At 33.7% G+C, this 20,538-nt stretch overlaps 1 long non-coding RNA gene across 1 annotated transcript; it reads left to right on the top strand.

Moving 5' to 3' along the window:
- Positions 1 to 290: 290 nt before the first annotated feature.
- On the top strand, positions 291 to 1,707 carry LOC108466746 (uncharacterized). The gene is made up of 4 exons (XR_001868691.2): positions 291 to 773; positions 891 to 953; positions 1,037 to 1,386; positions 1,496 to 1,707. It is a non-coding gene; the product is annotated as an uncharacterized LOC108466746 (long non-coding RNA).
- Positions 1,708 to 20,538: the final 18,831 nt, after the last annotated feature.

Here is a 20,538-nt window from a genome sequence, read left to right as displayed (position 1 = left end):
ATTACAATTCTATTTCATTCCATTCAACTAAACAATTGAATTATTATTACAGGTCTATTCTATTATAACTCTATTTTATTACAGTTTTATTCCATTCCCCCTACCAAACTTGCCCTAAAGGAATTATAATAAGTATAAAACTTAAAAACTAAAGGAGCCAGCGGCTTCCTTTATCTTAATCCTAACTTAAATAAAATCCTAAAAAAAAGGAAAATAATTCTCGAAGATAAATTTAATCTAATCTTAATTGATTTTTTTAAAAAAAATATCTTAAGAAATAAAAATATATAATCTTAAATTTTAAACGTCTCGTATTTCAACTTATCGATCTCACAATAAATTTTAAACGTCTCCTTAGCTAGATTATGTGCAAGAAGATTAGCAGATCTAGAAATGTGGCTGAATAGAATTTGTTGAAAGAATCTTTTTTGCATCTGGATATCTCTTATCAAGGCCCCCAATCACCGATTTGTCTTCTAAATCTGATTTTACACTTTTTAATTACTGAGACCGAATCTCCTTCGATTATAACTGATGAAAAACCCCTTTGTTTTCCAATCGACACTGCTTGGATACACGCGAGACTTTGTGCTGCAAACGGCGAGGCAACCCGTTCGTGAGTCACAGTATTTTAGTCGAGAACCTCCCCCGACGCATTCCTAGCCACCACCCCTGAGATCGCTTTAGCCTGTACCTCGTCAAAAGCTGCGTCAAAATTAAGTTTAATAACCGACTCACTCGGTGGACACCAATCTATAGCTATGATTTACTTTGTAAGATCTTTAATCTCACTCTCCTCTAGTTCTTTTGTGTGCCTTATTATCCATGCATCAATATCTGGCCCTGTATTTCTCTTCTCCTCATGTAGCCCCTTGTTTCTGTCTGTCCAGATCACCCACAAGGAGCAACAGAAGACAAGACGCTGTAAACTACTGCATCTATTGAATACCCAGGTAAGCCACTCCTAAAACTCCATATTTGGCTCTGCCATTAACCACCCCATCCCTAGGCTTACCCAAACTTCTATTGTTACAAGGCATAGTTGGAAAATATGATTTACATTCTCAATGGCCCCTCTACAACTGGGGCAAGCAAACACCGTCGTCAATAAGGCAAAGATTCGCAAGATTGGGGATAAAATTCCAAGAAATCTTCCAGACTAGGATCTTGATTTTTGCTGGAATATAACATTTGAAAGTTTTTTTGTAAAATTTTGTAACCTCTGTCTGTATTAAATTAGGAGTAGAATTAGCATCATGTAATAGTTTGTAGTCACTTCTTACAGAAAGTTCACCAAATGGCTCCCCTTTCCATACCATAAAGTCGTCATGGGCTTCAACAGCTAAGGGGATTTTTACAATTCTGTGTGCATCCTCTCTCGAAAAGGTAGAATTTATTAACTCTACTTTCCATCTCCTTGTGTGCTCATTAATCAAGTCCGAAACTCTGCTACCTCCATTATTACTAATACTTGATCCGACCTTATAACCTGCAGTACTTGGGAGCCACGCATAATCCAGAATTGAGATTTTTTCTCCGGTCCCTACCCTCCAACACATCCCGTTTTACAACAAACTTTTGGCTGCCCACACACTCTTCCAGATATAAGACGATAGATTTCCTAACTCAGAATTTAGAAAATCCTAATTTGGGAACTACTTAGCTTTTAAAACTCGCAATAATAATGAATTGGGATAATTTATAATATGCCAACCCTGTTTGGCTAGTAACGCAATATTAAACCTTGACAAACTACGGAACCCCAATCCCATTCTCCTTCAAATCACAAGTCGATCCCAACTACACTAATGTATTTCTTTTTGCTTGTGACCTTTTTCCCACCAAAACCGAGCCATAATACCATCCAATTCCCTACACTTAGATCTAGGGAGCAAAAAAACAAGCTATAGCATAAGTGGGAATAGCTTGCAAGACTACTTTTATACAAACCTCCTTTCCTCGTGATAAAATCTCACTCCAGTTCTCAATTTTTTGCCTCAAACAGTCTTTTAAGAGTTGGAAAGAAGCTTTTTTGTTTTTCCCCCACCACATTTGGTAAACCTAAGTACTTTTCCATGTTGCTCGAGTTTCATACCCAAAGGATATTAGAAACAAGCTGCCTAGAATCTTCAAGAGTGTTGGTAGCCTAGAGTCTACAAGAGTGTTGGTACTATAGAACACCGTCGATTTATCATAATTTACACATTGCCCAAAACATCTCTCATAATCCCTCAAAATTGACTTTAAAACTTGCCCAAAACATCTCTCATAATCCCTCAAAATTGACTTTAAAACTTGCGCTTCTCTTTTGTTGTCTTCCCCAAACAATATGCAATCTTAAACAAATAATAAATGTGAAGTTGTAGGACCCCCTCTACTTTCCTTGGCACCTGTAATCAACCTATCCCTCACAAGAAGTCTCATAAGCGATGAGAGACTTTCACTACAAATCAAAATAGAAAGGGACTTAAAGATCCCCTTGTCTAAGTACCATCGTCGGCTTGAAAACTCTTCCTGTTTTCCCATTAATAATAATAGAGTATGAGACAGAAGTAATGTACTTCAATATATTCTCTACCCAAACGAAATGAAACCCTATCCGCAACATGATTTCTCACAAAAAAGAAGATTCCATCTTATTGTACTCTTTATTCATATCCAACTAAACTGCCATGAACCCTTTCATCCTTACCTTTTTTTTTTTTTGCCGAAAAGTGTGCAAAATCTCATAGGCAAGTAGGACATTATTCGATATTTGTCTACCTGGAACAAAGGCACTCTAGGCGCTATTAATGCAACCGTCTAACACATGCTTAAAACGGTTCACAATCATTTTCGCCATGATTTTATATAAAATATTAAATAAGCTTATTAGTCTAAAATTCCCTAAGGTCGTTGGATGGGTCACTTTTGGAATCAAAACAATATTTGTGATATTAAAGGGATCCACAGACATACTTCGTTTAAAATGCCCAAGCAAAAATCGGTTACATCACTTCCTATAATGTGCCAAATTGCTAAAAAAATAAAGCTGGAAAACCATCATCTCCAGATGCCTTCTTAAGACCCAACTCCTTCAGGGCCATCACGACCTCCTCCTTCATGTAATTAGAGATTAACTTCAAATTAACATCCTCAGAAGAACTTCTTTCAATCCCAGAAATAACACATTCAGTATTAACACTTCTATTTGACGTGAAGAGTTTTTTAAAATAGTCTCGAGCAATGTTCTCCATCTTATCCGTTTCACTAGTCTCTCTTTCGTCCTCATGTCTTAAACTTTGAATAGTATTCTTTCTTCTCCTCTGTGATGCATATCTGTGGAAGAAAGTTGTATTCTTGTCCCCCAACTTTAACCAATTAGCACTAGCCCTTTGTTCCCAATACATCTCATCCTTGTTAATCTTAAGGTTAATATGGATTTTAGTTTCAATTAAATCTGCTAGATTTTCATCAGTTTTGTCGTAGTATAAAAGAATCTCCAATTTCTCTGTCAAATCCTTTTTTTGACCTACCCTTTTGAACTTTGCTGAGGCAACCCAACTCTTTACACCGTACTGTACTCTATTCAATTTCTTCAAAATGCCACCCCCATCCGATTGTCACAATTTCCTCACCACATCCTTAAAAGAATCCTCCTTAATCCACCATGCCTCAAACCTGAACGTCCTTTGAGACAAATTATTTGCTCCCTCATCCGTGTGAATGAAAAAAGAGCAATGGTCATACATTGGTTATTTTTAGTACCTCATAAAGAAATAACATTGTTAGTATATTGGAGTAATTTGTAAAATGTTTGACAAGTACCAAATCAAACAAAAAAAAAAGTACCAAATTAGGAAAAAGAGTCAAGTTCAGGTATCAAATTGGACCCCAAAAAAGTTTAAGTACCAACTTAAGAAAAAGTGTCAAGTTTAGGTACCAAATTAGGAAAAAAAAATGACAAGTTTAGGTACCAAATTAAAAAAAAAAGTTTAGGCACCAAATTAGGAAAACGTGTCAAGTTCAGATGCCAAATGTTATATTAAGCATTTACTATATCCTATAGGACACTTGTCGTTAGAGGTGTGCATGGGTTGGGCCGGGCCGGGTTCAGGCAGGGCCCAACTAAAAATTTAGGCCCGTTTGTTAGGCCTAGGCCCGGCCAGGCCCAAAAAATGGGCCTAAAATTTTCCCCAAGCCCAACCCGAATAAAAATGTTAAAACCCGGGCCAGACCCGGCCCGCCCATATTATTTTTATATAATTTTAAAATATATATAAACCACCAAAAATACCAAAAACATCAAATAAATATTTCTCAACAAATTGAAAATAAATTTTAAAAAATATAATACTTAAATAACACTAAAATAGATACAACTTAACTAGCAAATGTTTCTAAAATAATAACAAAATTAACAAATGTCTTTAAAATAATAATAAAAAAATTAACAATAAAATAAGTTTTATATAATATCCAAACAATAACAACAAAATAGTAGCAACATAATAGTAAAATAGTAGCAAAATAGGGAGAAAACAATAAGAAAATAATATTTTAAAAAAAATTGTCATGTAGTGAATTCGGGCCGGGCCGGGCCGGGCTCGAGCCAAAAATGCCTTACTTGAAGCCCAGCCTATTTTTTAAACGGGTTTTATTTTTTTGCCCAAGCCCATTTTTCAAGTATATATTTTTGCCCAAACCCTCCCACATGCCCGGCCTATACACACCTCTACTTGTCATTACTCTAACACACATTTAGAAATAAGGAAAATGACTTTTTACGTGTAAAAAGGCATGTGATGGTTTTTTAAGCTTTATTCATAATTTAGCCCTTGAACTATTCTCGTTTTTCCACTTTAATACATAAAATTTTTTGGTCCCATTTTGACACCTAAACTTTGCACCAGTATTCTTTTTGGTACCTAATAACTGACGACATTAAAAAAGTCGATCAATTAGAACGTGTCACATCATCAATGGTATTGGAGGTTGATCAGTGATGCGTCACATTGACTGATGACGCAACAAGTTGACCGATGATGTAGTAAGTTGATTGTCATTGATCGGGCATTGGTCGATTGACAGACGTTGATCGTTCATTGACCGACTATTGATCAACATTGACTCGCCATTGATTGATCAAAAAATCTTTAAAAATTATAAAAGAAAAAGAATATTTAAAAATTAAAAAATGCAAAATTATAAAAGTAGTAAAATTTATTTAGAAAATTTTAAATTTATTTAAAATATATAAAATATTTTAAATTTTAAAAATCTGTAAAAGATATTTAAAATAGTAAAAATGTTAAAATTTATTAAAATTGTAAAAATCATAAGAATTTTTAAAAATATATTAAAAATTGTAAAACTATTATAATAGAAAACACAATATTGTTCAAATAAAGAGATTAAACATACATCCCTATGCTTATGGGTTTACAATGACAAATTTCATGCATTATTTGGTTAAATGTTTAGTTTAATTTTTAAAATAAAATGCTTGAAAATTTTTGAGAAATAAACTAAACTTTGAATTAAAAAACAAGTATTGATTTTAAGAAAATTTGTTAAAATTATTATAATTTTTAAAAATGATATGTTTTACAATTGTTTTAAAAATTCTTATGATTTTCGCAAATTTTAAACAAAATTTGAAATAATCTTTGCAATTTTTAATCATTTAAAAATTAATTATTTTCACATTTTTTACATTTTAAAAATTTAAAATCTTTATAATTGTTAAAATTATTAATTTTTAAAAAATTTAAATTGTATTTTAAAAATTAAAATGTGGAGATACTTTTTACATTTTTAACATATTTTTAATTTTAAAAATTATTATAATTTTACAATTTTAATTCTTTTTACACCATTTTAGTAATTAATCAGTGCATCCAAAACTTTTTTCGCATCAATTAAAATTTCGCATGTATCGGTCGCACTAACTAGAACATTATGCATCGACTTATGTATGACTAATATTAAAAAAAAATTCTAATCTTTTTACGGTTACAATAATAATAAAAATTTTACTGGATATTGTGCATAAATTGATGCATAAATATTTATATTTTAAATTTATTTAAAATAATTAATTTAATATTTTAAATATATTTAAATACATATGTTAAATATTTTAAAATATCCATAGAATCAAAACCGTGTACTGAATTAAACTATTACCGATACGCGCCATTCTTATAAAAAATAGTGTATTCACAGTATTGGCTACTTTAATATATTTTACTTTTATTTTTGTACCAAAAAAGTTAAGTATTTGTTGGATTTCTGAAAATATTTTATGTTTTTATTTTTAAAATAATTTTTATTTTTTGAAAATTAAAAGCATTTCTAATTAATAGAAATAAAATTTTGATTTCAATCATGAAAATATAAAAACTTAGTTTTCAATCATGAATTTAAACCTGGATAAAATATTTTATATTTAATTTTTGAAAGAAAAAAAACACTTTTAACTTATATATGTTTGTTAAAAAGTCAATAAAAACTTTCTATTATTTTCTAGTTTTCATATATATATTTTTATTTTTCAGAAAATATCTTTAAAAATGTTAATCAAATACATCTTCTTTAGAGTTTTTCATTTTCCAAAATCTACCAAAATCTAGTATATAAAAAATACGAGTAGAAGTCAATATTCGATTAAGCCGAATTTTATGAAAAACAAAATTCAGATTATTGATTGATAAGGAGAAATTGTAACATAATCTCTCTTTTTTTTTAAACTGTATTAAAAATTATTATTTATATTTTAAATATATTGTATCATTAAAATTAAATAAAGAAAAATATTTTTAATATGTTGATGTCTATTTTATAGTTTATATTCAATTGTGACTATTTATTTACAATGTTATTTTTAAGATTCGAATCCAAAATAAAATATTTATGAGTATATTGTAATAATGTTTTACATTAAATTTATATATATACACCTCTGGATCCCCTTGACTGTTCATTTAACTTCACTTTTATTCGTGTTAGGGGTAAACCCGATTAAGCAACAAACAAGTAAAGTAACAAACAAGTTCTTATCTTGAACTATGCATGATCTTAATTTGAGTCAAAGCTACATTTGAACTTTGAAATTGGAAGACTTCTAGTTTTTGACTTGTGTACTGCCAAATCAAAATTGACTTGATTCTGATTTTCATGAACGTAGTGCCCTATCTTTTCAAAACCTACACCCAAAAGAGAACCTGTAACCTCCCCAACCCGGCCTAGACGGTAGACCCAAGCTAAAGAGATCACATTAACCACCAAAGTGGTTCGGTCTTTCTCAAATCAATTTTTTTCTTTCTAAATTTGTTTTATATAAGTAATTATTTTGAGAAAATTTATCAAGAATATAGCAACAGCAATCTATTAGCATACTCTTAATAAATAAACCTATAATTAATTAGACGCATATATAAATATGAACTATACTTAATTGCATCAATATAACCCTAATAATATTTTTAAATAACAATTCAACTAATTATAAGATTTCCTAACAATCCATATCATGCATCCTAAATGGACAATTTGTAAAACCCTATCTCCCAAACAATGGAATCCATAAATAATAATAACGCCAATATAGATAACTATAAGGATGAAAATAATAATGTTCTTTAGATAAAGTCCATGACAAGCTGAGACCCTCCATATGTCAAGTTTACATCTTAGTCCGTTGGATTATCTGAAACGATGAAAAATAAGGGAGTAAGCTTGACAGGTTCATTGAGAAACCCTTTACAATAAATCCAATCAATCTTCGAAGAGGCATGTTAATCGTAATAATCATATTTACATAATAATCCTATTGGTTGAATTCAATTAAGTAACACAATTATAGAGTCATAGTATCATTCACAATAGATATATGCACACTTATCAGTTCAGACAATTCATGTAACATCTCGAATTAGGGTCTAGTCAGAACAGTGGTTTCGAGACCACAAATCTGAGATAAAAATAATTATTATATGATTCTTATGAGGCCTATGATGTGAATGCATGTTTATGTGAAAGTTTCTTGAAGAAATTCTATGCATAAAATGTCTAATTGCACACTTTAGGGACCAAATTGAATAAAATACAAAACTTGCATTCTAGAGGCTTTTAGCATGACATTGCTTTAGATTATAAATTAGGAGGTCCTAATTAGAAATTTGACCAATTTCTATAATTTTGGACAAAAATGGGCATGCATAGGAAAAATTTGAAAGAAAAGCCCTAAGGGCATTTTGGGCATTTGATAATTAAAAGAATAAAAAGGGAAAATCAAAGCAAAATGTTCTCATCTTCTCCAAGTGATAGCCGAATTTTTCAATATCCATAGCTAGGTTTTTGTTCAACATTTCAAGCTTGATTGTAAGTGCTCATTAGTCCCGTTTTTAATGTTCTTTGCATTTTTGAAGTCCTTGAAGCATGATCTATCCATTTCTAGCTATATTTTGAGCTAGGATTCATGTATGAAATTTGAAATATGTACAACATGCATGTATTTTGATGATTAATGGAGGAATATAAATGTTTGGTGTGTGATAAACATATTTTACTAGGTGATTTTTAGTGAAAACACCTAAAAAGGACTTATTTATAAAAGTGTAAAAATGGGTATTAAAAATGTGAAATAAAAGAAAATGTCGGCTGATATGAGCATGGTATAGGTTGGCTAGGCTTGGGTAACCAAGAAAATGCATACATTTCATTTTACAAGCCTTAGGACTAAATTATAAATAAGTGAAAAGTTAGAGGTAAAAAGATAATTTTACCAAAATATGAATTATGGATTGATTTGAAAAATGTGATTGATAAACAAGCTAAATTTGACATTATAGATCAAGAAAAACGTGATACGGGTCTTGATCGAGGGAAGAATAAAGTATACAACGATTAGGCTCGATTATCATCATTTTGTACTGAGGTAAGTACATGTATAAATAATGTAAAAATGTATTATATTTTGATGTGTTGACATTATGTGATAAATGTTTTATCATTATCATGTATGCTATGCCCAATGATAATTTGGTAAGTATGAATGATATTGGTTGTTATCTACGACGTTACGAGCAAGTACGATGGAGATGCTATGTGTATATGAGAAAGAGTCTCGTTTGAACCTTAGGAATAGTTTAGGATACAAGTGACATGTCACTAGGAATTAAGAAATCTGAGCTCGTTAAGTTGGTCCGAGTTTGTGATATGTATGTGGCATCCGAGCTTGTTGAGTTGGTCTGAATTCATAATGGATGCGATACATGTGGCATCCGAGCTCAATGAGTTGGTCTGAGTTCATAATGGATGCCATACATGTAACTGGGTTTCGGGTAATGGTTTTGTGTGTTCTACCGGTGGCTAGGTAATCCTTGAGTAGGTCAGATACCTGATAGCTTGTGTAAGCAGCCCATGTAGTTACACCTTGACTGATAGCTTATATGAATAAGCCAGTGAGTAGCTCCATTGCGAGCGTTACATGTTATGAGGTAGCTCTGGCTATGTATGTATATGTGGCACTTATGTGCAAGTTTTTTGGTATCCAATAGTATTTTGAGTGTTCAACAGGTAATGCAATGGATGTGATGAAAGTCCCGAGGAGGGCATGTTAAAGAGGTATGGTTATATGATATACTACGATGTGTATAGGTATGTACGCTAAACTCATGAATAATGCCTTGATAAAGAATGATATGTGATGAGACAGTATATACATGAATACTTGATAAAGGACCAAAATGATTGGATGATGAGTAATTCTTGTGATTATGATTTTATATCTTTGTATGATTATGGCTTACTATCATTGTATGTTATTTGCATGTGGACTTACTAAGTTTTAATGCTTACCCCCTTTCCTTTCCATTCTTTGTAGTTCCGCCAAGCTAGCTCGAGGATCGGAAGCTGTCGAAGTATTCGGTCACACTATCAAACGAATATTGGGTATAGTGAAATTGTTATTTTGAGTATGACATGTATAGGAGACTTGGTTATTTTGTGATATGTGTCATGCTATTTGACCAGACTGTGAAGGCCTATGATGTTGTTAATTCATTTTGTAATAGCCATGTGATATGGCTCATAATTGATTATTGTGTTAATGCCTTGATGATGTGCTATATGGTTGCTTGACGGATATGTGATGAGGAATGAATTAAGTACTTGGAAATAAGGAATAACTTAATAACTTAAGATGAGTATAATCATGAATGTGTAACTTGAAGTTATGGTAATAAATTTGATTATGCATGGAATTGGTGTGGAATGCTTTCCAATGGTGTGACTAATTGAATGTGTAATAGAACAACATTATGTAGGTGTGAAAGTGCCATGATGTTGAATATTTGAGTGTCTAAATATGTCATGTTGCATGCTATGAAATGTGTTTGAGTGTATGAATGTTTAAGGGTGACAATTGGCTTGGAAAATAGCCTTTAAATCGTCCACACGGGTAGACACACGGGCATGTGTCTAAACCGTGTGTGACACACGGTCTGCCCCACGGGCGTGTTGAATGGTCGTGTGTCCCCTGTTACAAGTCAGTATCCCAGTAGTAAACACATGGGCTAAGACACAGACGTGTGTCACCGTGTGAGAGACACGACCTACCCACATGGGCGTGTACTTTGGCCTTGTGAAATCTTCACCATTTTATGAAAAATTCAATTATTTTTAATTGACCACATGGCCACATGGTCGTGTGATACGGCCGTGTGACCCTAAAATGGTGCTGACATCATAGTCAAAGAGTTACACGGCCGAAAGACACGGGCGTGTTCCTTATCTCACACGGTCGTGTTGAGAGCACACGAGCTTGTTCCATATTTCACACGGGCATGTTGAGAGCACACGGGCGTGTCCCCTATCTCACACGAGCATGTGGCTCTATAGTAGGAAAATTTCCCAAACCTTTTTAAAATTTTTGATTTAGTCCCGAATCTTTCCCAATGATTGTTTTGGGCCTCGTAGGCCCGTATTAGGGAAAATTCTGTATGTATGAATGAAGTGTTTTGAAGAAAAATTTTATAGCCTGATTTTTGCATGAATGATGTGTATGTGTTCGGTAACGCCTCGTATCCTATCCCGACTTCAGGTGTGGGTAAGGGATGTTACAATTCATCATAGAGTTTCCAATGAGGATGCATAATATGTTAGGCAACTTTCATTAAATATATCAAATAGCATTAAAAAAATCCTACCCTTAACCACTAGCTCTCCAAATAGGGAGTTCCCTAGAACCCCCTCTACCTTTTTACTTCGCTCATACATATAGGTGCAAACAAGCTGTCGTTTGGTTGAGGATCCACAACTCCTCACAGATAAAAGCTATTAGAGAAAATCGTGGATACTCCATGCATAAAATCGCAGTTGGAATCTGCTAATCTATGAGTACATAGTGGACACACATATATGCAATATCAACTACCATTTCTTCCATATTTTGTAACTCCCTCCATGCATATACAAAACAGTCAAATCTTATAATTTGAGAATTCAGTGATCGTTCAACATTCAATCTTATAGCATAAACATATCAATAAGCGAAACATTTACTTGTCATGTATATCATTTAATATGTATATATAATCATTCACAAATTTAAACAATCATCCATGATATCACTCACAGATTTATGTTAGCAATCATAAGTATGTAAATCATAACATTATTCATCCATGTGTTTAGTCGTTCCATTCCTAATTCGAAACCTAATTGTATGATCTAGTTCTCTAGATGCCATTAAAAAAATAATCAGTGATTAAATTGGATAAAATAAGTAAAGATAAGGAAAAACTGAAATTTTTAGGTTTCAGGGGCCACACAATCATGTGCCGAGCCCATGTACGTGGCCCTAGGCCATGTGTGATGCAAAGGGGTGCAAGTGAAAAAGCCACTCGATTGTGCGTTTAGGCTATTTGCGAGGCTTTAGGCTATGTGCGACAGTTTTACACGGTTATGTGTTTGTGCGAAGCACGGATACAAGGGGAAAACAGGGGATATGGCCGTGTAAGAGACCATCTAACCCACATGGGCAGACCACACGCTTGTGTGGTAGACCATGTGTACCTGGACAGTTCCAAACTTTAACCTGATTTTTCATAAAAAGTCACCCACTTTACTTTCCTAGGATCTCAAGTGGCCACCCCACGTTCAAGCTCAATCCAAACACTTACAAGGGTCTTTCAATGGCCAAACGCTACGATTATTTTTCAATATTTGACTGGGTTTTTGAAAAAAAGTTAAAGATTCAATAACGAGTTGATTAATATGTTAAAGCTCCTTGTTACCTAAAATTGAAAAGTTCTAATTGGCAAGGAATAGAATACTTACTGAGTTTGATAGGAATTTGACAAGTAAGCGACGTGAAATCTAATGATTTTGATGAAAACAATGGATTAAGGTTTGATTGCAAATATTCAAGAATCCATAGAAATTTCCAACAGCAAGGTTTGAGAATAAGATTGTAACAAAAGGGTTTTCTTGATATTATATGAAGATAAGAGTAGAGGTAAGATTTTTATTTGCTAAAATAACAAATAGGAATTTTAATTGAGTTAGGAAGGGACTTTTAAAGACTTGAGTTGAGTAAAAGTTTAAGGTCTAATGGAAAATAGCCTATTTGTAAAGAAAAGCATCAATGTAAGATGACTAACATTGGTTAAGTGTTTTGGAAGTGTTGGGGAAAAATAAAATTAAAATGCAATCTATAAGGCTTGATCCTTGGTTCTTTACACTTTCTACCAAGCTTTTAACCACTAAGATATGATTTAGTTCTTGTTAATTTCTAAAAACCTAACTTTATATTATTTGGGATGTTACAAAACCCCTCTTATACGAAACAATCATACCTTTTTCCCTCCTATGACCAAGTTGTTTGTGCTTCAAATGAGTTGACTTCAAGTCCTTAACAGACGAGGGACGTCCTATTTCACCAGCCACCGTTGATCCTTCCAGAACATAAAGTCTGCCAATCTTTTTACCTTTCATCAAAACAAGAGCCCTACGAGATATCTTAATGTCGCTTGACTTGATGTGAATTCTATAACCCTTTCATTCCAAATTTCCCAAGGAGATGAGATTTTTTTTTTAAAGTTAGACATATATCTAACGTCTGACAATGTCCTAATTGTCTTGTTGTGCAACCTAATTTGAACAGTACCGATAATGATTGCCTTACTAGGTCAACCATTCCCCCATACACAAAACTCTACCTTCAACTAAACTGTATGCGGAGAACCAATCCCTGTTGTGCAACCTAATTTGAGCAGTATCGATACTAATATACTCGAACGTAAGCATAGAGCTTTCACTTGTTGACACCAACAAGAAATCATCACCCTTGTCATCAGCCAAATTAGCACTTGCTAAATCTTCCTTATTACCCTCAGCAGCTTTTTTATTTTGCAGTCTGTTACAATCTGCCTTAACGTGACCTAATTTCTTACAATAAAAACATATCTTGTCTCACTTCCATGATGCTACCAAAACTGAAGCTTGCCTATCTGACTTGTTATCCGAACCAAGCTCATTATTGAATTTGTCTTTGCTCAACAGATGACCATTCACTTCCTCAAACGAGAGTCTATCTCTACCATAAATCACGGTCCCCTTGAAATACTTGTATGAAGGGGGTAAAGAGCACTATAATAGCATTATCTGATCTTCATCGTCAATCTAAACCTTATCATTTTTTAAATCATTCAAAAGAGTAATAAATTGATTGATGTAACATCTAAGGTGCTAACTTTCATCCATGTGGAATGTCTATAGACTTTATTTCAACACCAATCGGTTAGAAAGAGATTTTGTCGCGGAAAGGGTTTCTAACTTTTTCCATAAGGTGAATGTCATTTTCTTCATCAAAACCTCTTGTAACACATTATTTGTTAGACATAATTAAGTTATGGATAGAGATTTTTTACCTAACATATCCCATTCTGATTGATCCATGTCTAGAGGCTTTTTCTCTGTAAGGACCTTGTAACACCCTTACTCGACCTAACCACCCGATCTAAGTGTAGGCATCACAACAGAATCGGGTTATTATTTAAACTAAGACCTCTCTATTTTAAAATCAAATCGTATTTATGAATTAAACTTACATTAGAGACAAAAATTTCTAAAAAAATTTCGCTATTACTGATCCACCCTAATGGAATTACATAATTACAATATATTCTCCCTATTGGAAAAAGTTCTAAAGGTGTGCCTCTTCCTATGGGCATGAATTTACTCAAATTGATCCTTGATTCCACCCGTTCTGGCTTGGTCTCGCCTCAAGTTCCTTATCCCGTGAATCTTGCAATACAATTCAACCCTTATAAGTTCAAACAAACGTAGTAAGTTTCTTCAGTACACAAAATATACCCTACCTTGCCGAGGATTCAGATAAATAATAAAATATATACATAAATTCGCTGGTTATTGGGAACATTTCTCTTAAGCCATCATAATGGACTTTTTTCATATTTTTGATCCTATTCATGGACGGATATAACATTGAGTGGTTTCCTTCCGGCCATTCTATTTACCTTTGAATAGTTTTGACAATTCTAGTTATCGTCTCACCATCTCTGCAAACTCTACCCTTTCTTTTACTTAAATTCTTTCTTTCACTTAATCCCAATGTGGATTCATTTTTCCTATTATTCTGCCCTATTAAGTTAGCTTTATGGCTTACCCTTCCTAAGGGCTTTCGGTGAGTATTCTCAACCTCTTTAGTCTGTGGTAAACTCTTTCATTATCTTAATCTCGCATGACTTGCTCACCTACCATCCAATGGTATGACAAATAATGTCCTACGTCACTCTAGCAGATTAAATCCTACCTAATTTAAATACTAGGCGGATGTAATCCACTTCTGTTGAAATGTCATACCCTTAAGTGTAACATGCCCTTCTGCTACGGATCGCTATGACCTACATTACACAACCGAATGTTACAGTGTGGCCATCTGAGTTCATGATTTCTTTTTTATACTACATCTCCACACAACTACCCCTTTCAGTCGATGCATCCTCAATGGTATCCCTTTTAAGAGGGATAGTCTCAACAAATCCTTTTACAATCCTGTGTATTCTTCTTTGTCAATGGGTTCTATCCACCCCTTCTTATGGGACTGACCAATGTACATATGATACACCACTAGTCTATAGGGATGCTTAGAGTGCCCTTAGCATTCTTTAGTGGCATATTCTTATCTATGATCATTGGTTAACTATTTCTCGTTCGCCTATATATTAGGCACTACTGGTACGTCAACTTCCATGATTACTCTCTACTGGATTGATATCCTTATGCCATGCAGGTTTACATGACTACTATTCCCCTCCTCCTTTCTTATTTCCATTATGATCCTATTCATTGGCAGATTTCTTCGACTCGCTGCTCAACTGTTGCTATTTTTCCTTATTTGAGGGTTGTCCCAAAACTTCTGTTCTGATTTAACACTCGTGTTTATTGTCTTGGTAGACTTTCTATGCTACCATAGTTAGCCCATGGTCTTACCAGTCATGTTCTATGTCTAATTTCTTGGCGGACTCCATTGGTTGCCATAGTCGAACTATGGTCTTACCACCATAATCCTCGAGTTTACTATCCCGACGGACTACTTCATATTTAACATCATATCGGACTATCCCATGTTTAATGTCTTGTCAGACTATCCATGATGTTGAAGCATCTTTTAGCTAGGGTCTTACATAGTATAACAACGTGTTTACTTCCCGATGGAATATCAAAGGATATTATAGCGTCTTTCAACTATGGTTTTAGTCCTATTTACCATGATGCCATAGTGACTTTCAGCCATGCTCTTACTTATTTATATCATGATGTCATAACATCTTTCAGCTATGGTCTTACTCATTTTAGGCGTATCGTCTCTGATTGATTTCATTGCCTAACCATGATCTTTCTTATGTACCCTACCCTACCCTACCCCAACTTTGTTGCTTTAACACCGCAGTTTCCCCTCCACAAGGCTCGAAGCTTCGCTCATCATGCATGCACACAACACCACCTTATGGTGGTATCTAATAGAATCATCCTATATTCTGTAACAACCCGTTTTAGTGAAATGAGAACAATGGTTTTGGGACCACAAATTTAAAATTATAAAATTTATTTTATTATTATTTTATAATCTTTAGTATGATAGAAATATCGTATAAAAATTTCATTAAGAAATTTTATCGTTTACATGTCCAATTTGATTAAAAACACTAAATTACGTAAAGTGCAAAAGCTGAGTTCTAATAGCTAAAGGTATTAAATAGCTATAGAACTTTAAAGTGGGGGTCCTTATATGGAAATTAGACCATTAATATGTTAGTTGATGATAGTGGCTTGACAATTTTGTAATTATTGATGTTTTTAAAGGTTAATTAAGTAAATTAGTAAACAAAGATAAAATGAATAAAACAATTAAAGTTGTCATCTTTAATTTTGTTTCTTCAACTGATTGTGAAGAAGAAGAAAGTCTTTGTTGTCCTTAACATTCAGCCAAGCTTCCATTGTCCATTTAGGTATGGTTTTTGTCTCGTTTTTTATGATTTCTATGTCTTCAAGATCGTTGGAGCTTAATCTAGCTAGCCCGGGGACTAATTTGTGAAACTGTTACAGTATTGCAGTTTTTCCATTGATGAGCATGCTTGATTTTTGAAGTTTGGTGATAGAAAATGAATGGTTGTTGTTAGATACACAACTATTGTAAATGAATTTTTAGTAAATTTGTCAAATAGGGATTAAATTGAAAATTGTGATAAATTCTTGGTAAAATTTGTAAATTTTTGAAATATGTGGGTTACTATAAGTATACATATAATTCGGCTAGGCTTGGGTAAGGGAAAAATTGCATGAATTTCATTTTACGAGCCTAGGGGCTAAATTATAAAGAATTAAAAGTATAGGGGCAAAATGATAATTTTGTCAAAATTTTATGTTAGACTAAATTAAATGTGAAATTTATTGAATTGGGTTAAATTTATCCATATATATCCTATCAGACCTCGTACGGAGTTAGATTGAGGCAAAGAGAAAATCTCGGACTAGTCTCCTCCGTATCTATATACACTCGTCGAGGTAAGTTCATATAATTAAATTGTATATTTATATGTTTCAATTGATTTATATGTATTTGAGTTGTGTAATTTCCATGTATGGATACTGATAGCATATCCGACGATGTATGATGACTGCCGAGCCCCGTTTGAACCTTAGGAATTCGTAGGACACAAATGACATGTCATTAGGGTTACCGATTTCAACTTGTATGAGCTTATCGATACTCAGCTTGCATGAGCTTACCGTTACTCAGCTCGAAGGAGCTTACCATTATTCAACTCAGAGGAGCTTACAGTTTACAACTCGTAAGAGCATACCGATTCCAAGCTCGTATGAGCATACATGTATAAGAATTGACGTATTACAGTTCAGTATATCTCATGTGTACTATTCGTGTATCCAATGATATTCTAAATGGTTCAACGGGTAAAGTTCTATTACGAGATTATTGAGTTCAATATGAAATATTACATGTATTTACACGAAATACATGAAACTGATGTTACATGATACATTGATATATGAAATGAAGAATACATGTATATGAAATGTAATTACTTGTTGAATTCATCCATGTGTATTGGATTTTATATGTGATTTACATGGCTAATATGTTGGTGAACATGTGTTTAGGCTTTTGGCAAAATTGGTTGGGATATGTTATGTTTACTTACCTAAATTTGTGATTAAATTGTAAGTTAAATTCTATGTTATACGAACTTACTAAGTTTAAATGCTTACTCTGTGTTATTTTCCATGTTTTATAGTGATTCAAAAGCTCGTTCTGGTTGGAAGCTTGTCGGAGCTATATCACATTATCCATTGGCTCTTTTGGTACTTTTAATTATTTAATTTCAGTTATAATGACATGTATAGGTTATTTTGAATAATGTTGGACTATGTGTGATCTTGTGGTTGTGGCCATGTGCTTGGGCTTGTGTTTTGGCATATTTTGCTATGTAGATATAATAATGGCCTTATCATGTTTGATGTGTGGTTTGTTATGGTTAATATATGAATTGATTTATGTTTGATGGATATGTATTATAATTTGGAGTGATTTAGTGCTTGTTATGGAAAACACATATGTATAATGATGTTAGTTTTGAATGGTTTGTATTGGTGATTTTAGTGCATAAGTTGAAAGTGACTTATATGACCATTTGATGCTAGAAAGCAAGTACATAAATGGTACTAAATGGTATATTTTGATTAATGACCTATATGGTAAGTTTTGGTACAAATATGTATATAAGTTAGTTAAACAATTGGATATATTGAATGTTTAGATATACATGTTATAAGTTGTTATTTGAGGTGCCTAAGGGAGTATTGGTTTTATGTGAAGATATTACATGTTTAAGACTTGATTTTGGCTTGTTTTTTATGCCTGTTTATGACTTGTGTAAATGCAAAATGTTGAGTTTAGGTTAGTGCCAAATTGGGTGAGAAATGTGGCTTGTAAAATGACCTATTTTCATCCACACAGGCAGAGACACAGGCGTGTGTGTCAGTCGTGTGTGACATAAGGCCAGGTGATACAGTCGTGTGCTTCCTGTAGTTTTATAAGGTTTGTAGGTCAGGCTTGTAACACCTCTTACCCGTATCTGACGTCGGGATAGGGTTCGAGGCATTATCGGACTTAAGCATAAACAAACATACAAAGCCGAGCCATAAAATTTTATCCAAATTTAAAAATTTTCAATCACATGCAAATTTTCCCTTATAAAGGCCTACGAGGCCCAAAATATACATTGGAAGTGGTTGGGGACTAAACCGAGAACTTTCGGAACCTTTTTGACATTTAGAAAATTTTCTTATTTTGGAGAGTCACACGGCCATGTGGGTAGGCCGTGTGGTTACACACGACCGTGTCCTCAGCCTGTGTAACTCTCTGTTTATGATGTCATCAACTAAAATAAGGTCACACGGTCAAGTCACACACCCGTGTACTTAGGCCGTCTGGTGAATTAAATTCTCGAAATTAAGTATAGACTTCACATAGCCTGGGCACACACCCATGTCCTGAGGCCGTGTCCACCACACGGCTGAGACAAACGAACGTGTCTCTGCCCGTGTGTTTACTACTGGGCATTCAGTTTTGCATTAATTAAGGTGCAGGGAACACACGGCCGAACCACACGCTCATGGGATAAACCGTGTGTCGCACACGGCTTAGACACATGCCTGTGTGTCTAACCGTGTGGACAATTTCTAGGCTATTTTTCAAGCCATTTTCCACCCTTAAGCACTCACACACTTAAGCCCACTTCTGGCATACAACATGGCACTTTTATCATACGAAGCATAGACATTTTATGTTCTTAATAAGTCAATGCATAACATATTCAAGTTAGTAGGTTTACCCAAGGTATTCCACACCAATTTCATGGATAACCATCTTTGCTATTCTACTTCCAAGTTAAACATTTGTACCACATTTATTGCCATACACATTAATCATATTTCATCCATTAAACTTACATGCCATCCATCACACTCATCATCACAAACAATCACAAGCCTCATCATACAGATACCTTTAGCATATAAACCACATCAAGCATAACCACATTCATCAAACAACCACAACAAGCATAAATACATTTGTATGCATGCATAACTAATTAGGGTTACAACCCAAATAATCAATATGACCCACCTCTCATGGCCATATATAAAGCCATATATAAAATGAATCATAACATCATCATGAGCCAATACTTTTGGCTAATCAATATGACACTTAACAAAAAAAATCAAGTCCCTATACATGCCATATTCAAAATGTTGAATCTAACTATACCAAATTTTCCAATTGATAGTGTGATAAAAAAAACTCCGACCTCCTCCGATCCCCGAGCTAAATTGGCGACACTATAAGGAAAGAAAATGAAATGAAAGGGGGTAAGCTTTAAAGCTTAGTTAGTTCACATGCAAATAAAATGCAATTTAAACAAGCATTAATCATACATTTAACATAATAAACATAACCTTGCAATTTATTATTAAATCACTTAAACTTATTCTTCATATATATATATGTATATCCTTACCACCAATTCATCATGTCCCAAGATGTTCTCATGAGTTAGATATACATACCTGTGCCCACTTGCATATAACGACTTACTTTCTCCTCTTTGACGTATTCATCAAATTACTTATTGAACTTCTCTTTAGACTACACGTTGAACACTTGGAATACCATCGGATACATTGGAAACTGGCACCTAAGTGCCCTATATGTAGCTAATGCTACCTCATATCGTATATCACATGTTAAGTGTTATGGGCAAACTCAACTTGACTGAAAACTGTTGTTGTAAGCAAACTCCACCAACGGTAAGTACTTTTCCCAACTAACTTGGAGTTCCAATACACAACGTCAGAGCATGTCTTCCAAAATCTGAATTACTCACTCAGACTAACCATCAGTCTGCGAATAGAAAATAGTGCTAAAATTCAGCCTTGTACCCA

The sequence above is a fragment of the Gossypium arboreum genome, chromosome 2 (genome assembly GCF_025698485.1).
Source record: "Gossypium arboreum isolate Shixiya-1 chromosome 2, ASM2569848v2, whole genome shotgun sequence".
NCBI lineage: Eukaryota > Viridiplantae > Streptophyta > Magnoliopsida > Malvales > Malvaceae > Gossypium > Gossypium arboreum.
The sequence above is the reverse complement of the archived record's forward strand: the minus strand, read 5'-3'. Positions and strand labels throughout refer to the sequence as shown.